This window comes from Leptonychotes weddellii, chromosome 14, assembly GCF_054177405.1.
Source record: "Leptonychotes weddellii isolate Sample4059 chromosome 14, ASM5417740v2, whole genome shotgun sequence".
In the NCBI taxonomy this organism is placed as follows: Eukaryota; Metazoa; Chordata; class Mammalia; order Carnivora; family Phocidae; genus Leptonychotes; species Leptonychotes weddellii.
In genome coordinates, this window is record NC_138382.1 from 31,265,848 (window position 1) to 31,274,279 (window position 8,432).

Genomic DNA, 8,432 nt, shown 5'->3' on the forward strand with positions numbered 1-8,432 from the left:
GCAGCAATTGGGAATGCCTTCTCCAGGGTAGAACATGAGCTTCAGGACACCTTTCTGACTCGGTCCTCGTCCTCCAAGGTCACCTTACAGAACTCTGTGCACCCTTCCCTGCCACCCTCTACCTGGCCCCCAGCACTTCAGAGCTGCCAACTTCTTCTTTCCCTCCCCTTGTGGTGTTAACTTCTGAGGTCCAGCCTCCGCTGTGGATTATCAGAGAGAGAATGGAGGGAAAAGAGGGTGAATTTTGGTTCTGGGGAAGAAGTAGAAAGGGTATGGGAATACTCCACCATTGTCTCACATCTCGAAGGTTATCTAAAAGTTAAAAGGATATCTTTAATGTGAGTATTCACCAAATGTTAGTTGTCTCTTCAAACATTTTTTAAAACTTCTTATAATAAAAAACAAAACAAAACAAAAAAAGCAAATCAGTCTTCTTCTCTAAATATGATTCACATTACCAGAATCCCCTCAGACAAATTTCAGGGTAAGGAACTTATGTGTCTACACGTGTGTGTGTGTGTGTGTGTGTGTGTGTGTGTGTAAAGGGAAAAAGGGAGGAGTGATAACCCTTCAAAACATATCAAAACTACTTATAAGAAACAATATCAGTAATCACACATGCAACACAAATCCCTTGATGTTGACAATGCTTTTAATTTATCTCTCTGAATCCCCTAATTTTAACTTTTTAATGTTTCATTTTCCCATTCTATAAATAGGAAAAATTATAATGTTAATTCAATGAAAAGAATTATTTGAAATGCAGATAAGCTAGTTTGATCTTCCTCAATTCATGACTGCATATGGATTTCATCCTATTTTCTCAGTAAATTTGACACTGATTAGGATAAAACCTTTCCACGGCCTCACTTGTGCATCTGCATATTTCAGTTTAAATTTAATTTTTAAGGAAATGACTTTTTTAAAAAGCTTTAACCTCTTACAGGATTTCAAAGACTTTTTTTTTCAAAGGAAGTAAACAACCTGTCTCTAAAGGCAGTGAACTTCTCCCTCCAAATTCCTCCCATTACCTGCTCTGGAATATATTATTTCCACTTTATCAGTAAGTTCTCATGAATTGCTCTCTCTCTGAAAGTTTCTCTGACACTTCCCAAAGCTAATCATTTTTTCTGGCCTCAGAATTATCTCATGTCCTTTAGCAGTAGGGGCAGTTTCTATAAAAGCCCTGTTGAGAAAAAAAAAAAAATTACCAATTGTCCTTCAAGTAGGCAGTAAGAAGCAGGAGTTGAATTCAAAACTCGGGGCATCTCCTTTGGTTAGCAGTATGTAATTTCTGGTAACACTCATTTTATTGCATTTTAGTGAAGATACTTCTAAAAATCAATGTAGCAGTCTGGTCAATGTTCCAAAGCCACAACCTTTCGTACATCTTTTAATGCTTGTCACTGCATTATCTGTGAAGGGGGACCAGAAGTGTTGTGAAACGGGAACGTGATTCTGCCACCCCTGAGAAGTCTCACCCATCTCTGGGCTTCCGGTTTGGTAGGGGATTCCTAAGAGAATGAACATTGATTTCTCACGGTTGAAAATGTCCCCGGCTTCTCTAGCCCATAGAATTCCCCCCAGTTTTACATACTAGTCCAGGGCTTGAATGTCACATTTTTTACTCAACATCTATTTGTCACCTGGGTCACTGAGTTCCTCACCTCCTCCTGGGCTTCTTCCTCAGTGGAGACAATTACCACAGAAGCAGTTAAGTAGTGTGCTACCAAACGTTTAGTGATAGTGCAAGTATGTGATATCCATTCCATCGAACTAACAGCAACATAAGCTCAGAATATCATCTTGGCACCAGAGCAGGACTTCAATCAATCCCCAAGCACCAATACTGTTTTCTTCAGACTCTGCTTTGCTCTGAAAAAGAACACTGATCATGCATCAATTCATAATGATTTCACTGTTTGCCAAATTTCCACGTCTTGTGTAGTAACTATCAGGTATTTCAGCAAATGTATTTTGGAGATCATAATTCTCTCAGCTAGATGTACGCTCATTGAGGAAGAGGGGCAGTTCCTACTTTTCTTTTATGGTTTAGACATTGACTGGTATATGAAGAATTTTACCCATGAGATATATCCAACTATTTAGAAATTCTCTCACAGGACTTCTAATGAGTGGCATGAGCATAGGTCAAAGAAAAAAGGATCAAGTGAAACACTTGAATCACTAATGAAATCTATATCCCAAAAATATGAATCTTCCATCTGCAACATTAATAAATTTATATTTATAATTATTATGCTGGCTCTTTTGGAGCGGTAAAAATACTTAATGGTTGGTCAGTGGAATATAGACTACTAGCTATGTGTACTTCCTCTTTTTCCTTGGCATATAGCTCATCTACATTCTCCCTTGTAGTAGTGTGGACCACTGACTAATGACGAATGACTAATTTCTACCCAATGGGATTTTTCAGGAAGTGATGAAAACTCCTTTCAGGTCTTGCCCATTAAAAAAAAAAAAATTCCCATATAATACTCCATATTCCTTTCCTTTTCACTATATTAATGCAAATCATTTGCTCTTTGAAGCCATTGTGTTAAAGATGAAAGACTCACAAATGGAAGGGATATAAGTTCTCTCTCTTCAAGGAGAACCACTGTGGTTAGGAACATCCATTTCACACATCACATGAGGAGGAAATTGATAAGCTACTGACTGAGATTTGTCTATAACTGTAAGTAGAGTTAGAAAAATATACCGCGCAAGTTATCATATTGAAAGCAGAGAAGGAAGAAACGTTACCAACCAGCTTCAGGCCTCACCCTCATCCACGAAGACAGATCGGTGTACCACAGACATTACAGGACCTCTCGTGTAAGCTATATCTCAGAAAAAGCCTCGATGTCCATTTTACATGTGCATCAAATTAAATACAGAGACTAATTTCCAAAGCAGTCACTTCTACAAATTATATATAAACATATACATACATACATTTAATATACATATGTGTATATACACATACATATTATACATTACATACTATACTTACTATTTATTTACTATATATGATATATAGCTATTATATAATAGACATCTATATATGTAACTATTATAAATAGTACATTATATGTATAAATTAAAATTACAACATACACATTAGATTTTGAAGCAGTGAGCAAGAAAAATATGGCTTAATATTCATTATGAACACATTGACATCTTTTTCACTACGTGCATTCTTAAATATTTTTTTACTAGTAAAATTTATCACTATCCCTTTACTTTATATTATGAATATTGTAATAGAACTTAAAGCAGAAACAGTGTCAACATTATTAATATAGATTACACAAGCTTGATATTTTGCTCTTTTCTACATAATTTCAAAATATAGTTAAAAAGTAATAAATGAGCCAATATATGCACTCTCACTCACTCTCTCTCTATATATATATACATATATACACACATACACATACATATATATGCACATTTAACTACTTTTATAAGTATTTGGAGTATAACGGCCATACTACCCATCATTTTCTAAGCATCAGCCCTGGTCCAGCTTCTTGCACACAGTAGATGCTAAATAAGAGGAAGATCACTATGATGATGACCACAGAGATAGGTTTAGAAATGTTAAGATAAAAGAAACTATATTTTACCAATATTACAGTGCAGACATAATCTCTGGAAATAAGCACAATAATTTTAACTACAAACAAATGCACTACTTAATTCAAGTCCAACATAAGCATCTCTGATTATTTTGACTTTGATGCCTAACACACATGTTTTTAGAAATTTTTCTATGGGGAACTCTTACAATATCATTGGCTGAAACAAGAAGAATATAAACCATCAGCAAAAGAAATACTTTAAATGTTCTAAAATTAACTTGGCAAGAAAGGATTTCACCAGACAGAAATCAAATTACTGTTAACTGTCCCATGCCAGTATTTGCAATATTGTGTAAAGGTCTGAAAATTCAAATAAGAAACTAATGGCAGGTTTTATCAGAGACCACTTTATCTGAGACCTCAATTTCAAATATTCTGCCCTAAAACAGAAATGTTATATTTGACTGAAACTCTTCTTAGTGACACAAAGACACAGGCCTAACATTCTTCCCCTTTGCTTTCACTGAATTTAAGCTTCTCCATGAGGTAAAAGCACATGACCAACCTAACAGATGACTTGGAGTTGCCTTAATGCCTTTGGAATTCTAGCCATTAATCTAAGCTTAGTACAAGTAAGCACACAATTTAATAACATGTAATCCAATTGGACAATGAATATATTCAGAGTCATTTGCCACAAATGATCATGAAAGATATTAATATTCATTAGCAATTTTTATGAGAAAATTAAGATGCTCCTAAAACTTTTTTCTTCTCAATTTAACCTCAATTCCTGGTCCTTATCATTTAGATTTCTGATAACTTCTTTTATAATTGACATTCATAAGATTTGAAAGGAAAGACAGGAAGTTCGGATCAGTCCTTTTTCCCGAGATATGATTTTCACATCAGCTAAGTGTATGGCACACTCACCAGTGATGATTCCTGACAAGTTTTCTTATGCTGGTAACATGTGGATTTCTGAACAGCCCATTTCTTAAAAAATTACTGTATAAAATTTAATTTCCATTAAAGAAGCCCAAGCAATAATTTCTGTAGTGGGTCAAGGAGTATTGCACATATATTTTAACATTCATTTCTGACCTATGCTGTGAATAATTTTGCCAGATGATGGCATTTTAACCACTCCACAATGTTCAAAGAGGAAAGACATAAGTACATTTTTTCTTTTCACATTTTGCACCAGCTTCCCGCATTAGAAAATACCAGTAAGCTAAGAAATGACGCCAGCATGCAGTAAAACATACTTCTTGTCATCTGCTTCCAGGTTTTCACAATTAATAGACACTGCCATTTCAGCTTTTCCTTTCTTCAGTGCCTGAAATTCTTGTTCCACAGGACTACTCATAACATTGATTGGATATGTAGTAATAATGAAGACACTGTAAAGTGCATTCCAGTCTATTAAGATAGTTATGAATAAGGTATTAATTTCAGTATTTTTCATCTACTTTAAGATTTCTACCTTTGATTCATTTACTTATTAAACTAGTATTGATTGATTGTCTGCATTCTGCTGGTTATTTTTATCTGAGTTTATCTGCCCCAACAATATATCTTTATTACATATAACTTACAGATGAAGGACAGAGACTCAGAGAAATGAAGGCACTTGTTTACTAAGACAAAGTTGGTATATTTTATGATTCAAAGTACAGTGCGTTTTCCATTCTCCAGCCTTCTTTTTTTAGAATGTGAGCAGTACTTGCAAAGCACAAACATTTAGTTTTGGAACCAAACTAAGTTGACTTCAAAACCTAAAACCGCCACATACAAACTACATGATTTTTAAAGAATTCTTAATCTCTGAAAGTCTCTGTGTCTTCATCTGCAAAACAGGAATAAAAGTAATATTTTAATAATATTTTTTAAAAATGATATATGCATGTGTAACATTTAATGTATAACATATGGTGTATATAATGTGTAACATATAATGGTGTATGTAACACATTTAGGAAGTAATAGATGTGCATTAATAGTAAGTAATAAAGGGGAGCCCTGGTGGTCCAGTCTGTTAAACGTCTGCCTTCGGCTCCAGGTCATGATACCAGGGTCCTGGGTTTGAGCCCCACATTGTCCAGATCCCTGCTCAGCAGGGAACCTGCTTCTCCCTCTCCTCCCCACTTGTGCTCTCTCTCTCAAATAAATCAATAAAATCTTTTAAAAAAATAGTAAGTAATAAAAATACTGGAGGTAGATTGTATCTACTCCTTTTAGTGGGAATATGGATTAATCACTAGGCTGGGAGTAAATAAATGAGATGTTTAGTCCTTCTTCACTTAAAAAAAAATGGTTCTCTAAAGATCTCTCAGGTCAATATTGAAAAAGAAAGACAAAAACTTGCCTTCTGATGAGAGAGAAACAATGAAAGTCTACGATGTAATAAAAATTACAGGCAGTGTTTGGTACTATGAAGGCTAAGTCTTAAAAAGGAAATGATGAACGATGGGGTTAGGATCTAGCAGGTGGGGTTGTCAGAGAAGTCCTCTCTGAAGAAGTAACATTGGAATAGAGACCTGAATGAAGTGACACAGCAAGTCATACAAAGACCTAGGGCCATGGCAGAGGGGGTAATAAGCTTGTGATTGAACAAAGAAGTAACAGGGAAGATGGTAAGAGGTTGTCAGAGATAGAAGAGGCCAGATCATGTAGACTTCTGTAAGCATTTGGATTTTATTCTGTGTTTGGAAGCCATTGGAGGCTTTTATTGAGAGCGGTGGTAATTGGGTATCAGCAATAAAAGGTCTCTCAGGCTGCTAAGTGGAGAATAAAATCTTGTGTGGAGAACAGACTCCTATGTGGTTAAGCATGAAAGGTGAGGAGATAAATTAGTTGCCACAGGTCAGGAAAGAGCTAATGACGGCTTCAAGTTAGACTCTGTTAGTTCAACCAATGAATACAGTTTGCATGAAACAGAGAAGAAAAAACAATGACTTCTGTGTGTTGGTTTTTTCCCAAAGCAACGGGATGAACAGTGATTCCATTTACTGAGATGGGAAGGATAGAGGAACACATTTTATAAATGTCTGATGAATCTCTTAGGCACCAAAGTGGATTTAGCGAGCAGGCAGTTAGATATCTAAGTCAGGATCTCTGGGGAGGGAGTGTTATCAGAGCTCCCAATTTGGGATTCACCAGCCCATGGATGGATTCCATGTGACCCATCCTTAGTAGTGATCTCCAGGGTGGGATTCTCACAATTTCCAAAAGAGGTCCAGAAAGAAAAGATCAGAATGTCATTTTTATATTTTATTCTTGTATTTAACTAATACTACATGATTTGATACCGATGCCCTCACGTGGTGCCTATCATGTATCACACTGCATTCAGGGTACCCTGAGGTGACTGTGGGAATTACATAACAAGGAGGCGTAAAGGGCAAAGCCTCATTTTTTTTCTTTCAACATCATGTGACACACTGGTGTACTTGTATCTGCACACAGGAATATATATGTGCATATACATGAATAGATTACCTAGTTTTAAAAATAGCTTTTTAAAATAAACATTGTATTTTTGTATTAACTTTAGATATACAGACAAGTTACACAGAGAGGCGCCTGGGTGGCTCAATCAGTTAAGCGACTGCCTTCAGCTCAGGTCATGATCTCAGGGTCCTGGGATCGAGCCCCGCATTGGGCTCCCTGCTCCATAGGGAGCCTGCTTCTCCCTCTGACCCTCTCCCCTCTCATGCTGTTTCTCACTCTCTCAAACAAATAAATAAATAAATCTTAAAAAAAAAAAAGTTACACAGATAATAGAGTTTCCATATATCCATCACTCCATTCTCCTAATGTTACCATACAAGGCCTCGGTTCCTTTGTCAAAACTAAGAAACCACCAATGGTACATTACTACCACCTTTATTTGAGAGAGAAAAATGATAATCTACTTTGATCCAGTAAGAAGTCAGACTAAAAAATCAAAATAACCGAAAAGATTATCTAAATATCATTCTATATACCTTATTTTTCACCCTTAAATGTGCCACGTGCATATGAAAACTTGAGATATTGACTAATGTTTGTATGAAGCCATTAAGATTCCCACAACATATTTAAAATTTAAAATTAGTGCCATTGGTTCAAGACTGCTTGCAGAAAAAGCAGGAAAGAAGGAGACAGTCAGTGGTCATCTAAACAGCAGAAGCAGCAGTACCCCTTGATGTTCTGCCACAGAGAGGGACCCTACCCCAGTGGAGGGAAGGGAGCTGGAGGACCCAGTGGTCAACACCAGCAGGCACCACGGAAGGCAAAGCCATGTGATTTGATGTAATTGTATCTGGTGACTTTTCTACTACAATTATTCTCCATAGAAATTATAAGAACGGTAGCATCTGTTTCAAGACCATGCCCCATCAAAAGCGACCCTCAGATACAAGTACGACTCTAGCCCTTGTGTCACTAAGAAAACGTAACTAATCTCATTTGAGCCTCTGAAGATATAAATCAAAGGGCAAAAACCTAAATCTCTACAATGCAAACAAAAGCTCTCTAGTTTCTCTGACTTATATTCCAAATTAGTGCCTCTGACCTTTTCTTAAAACCTTAAGCATCACAAGGAAATCAGTGGGAAGGGAATCATGTGCTAACCAAGTACTTAAAGGGCAGAAAAACTCACTGGAGTGAAAGGGGATTAGTAAAGGGTGGGGAAGAGGACCAGGCCCTCCCAGTTTGGGTAAGCAGATTCAGGATTAGTTATCAAGCAGAAACCCACATGGCATTAACAGCTCTGACATCAGGAGAGAAGCAAATATAAAACACTCAGCTCTAAGAGGGGTTCATCAGAGAATCCCCTCCGGAGTGTAAGGTACTGGA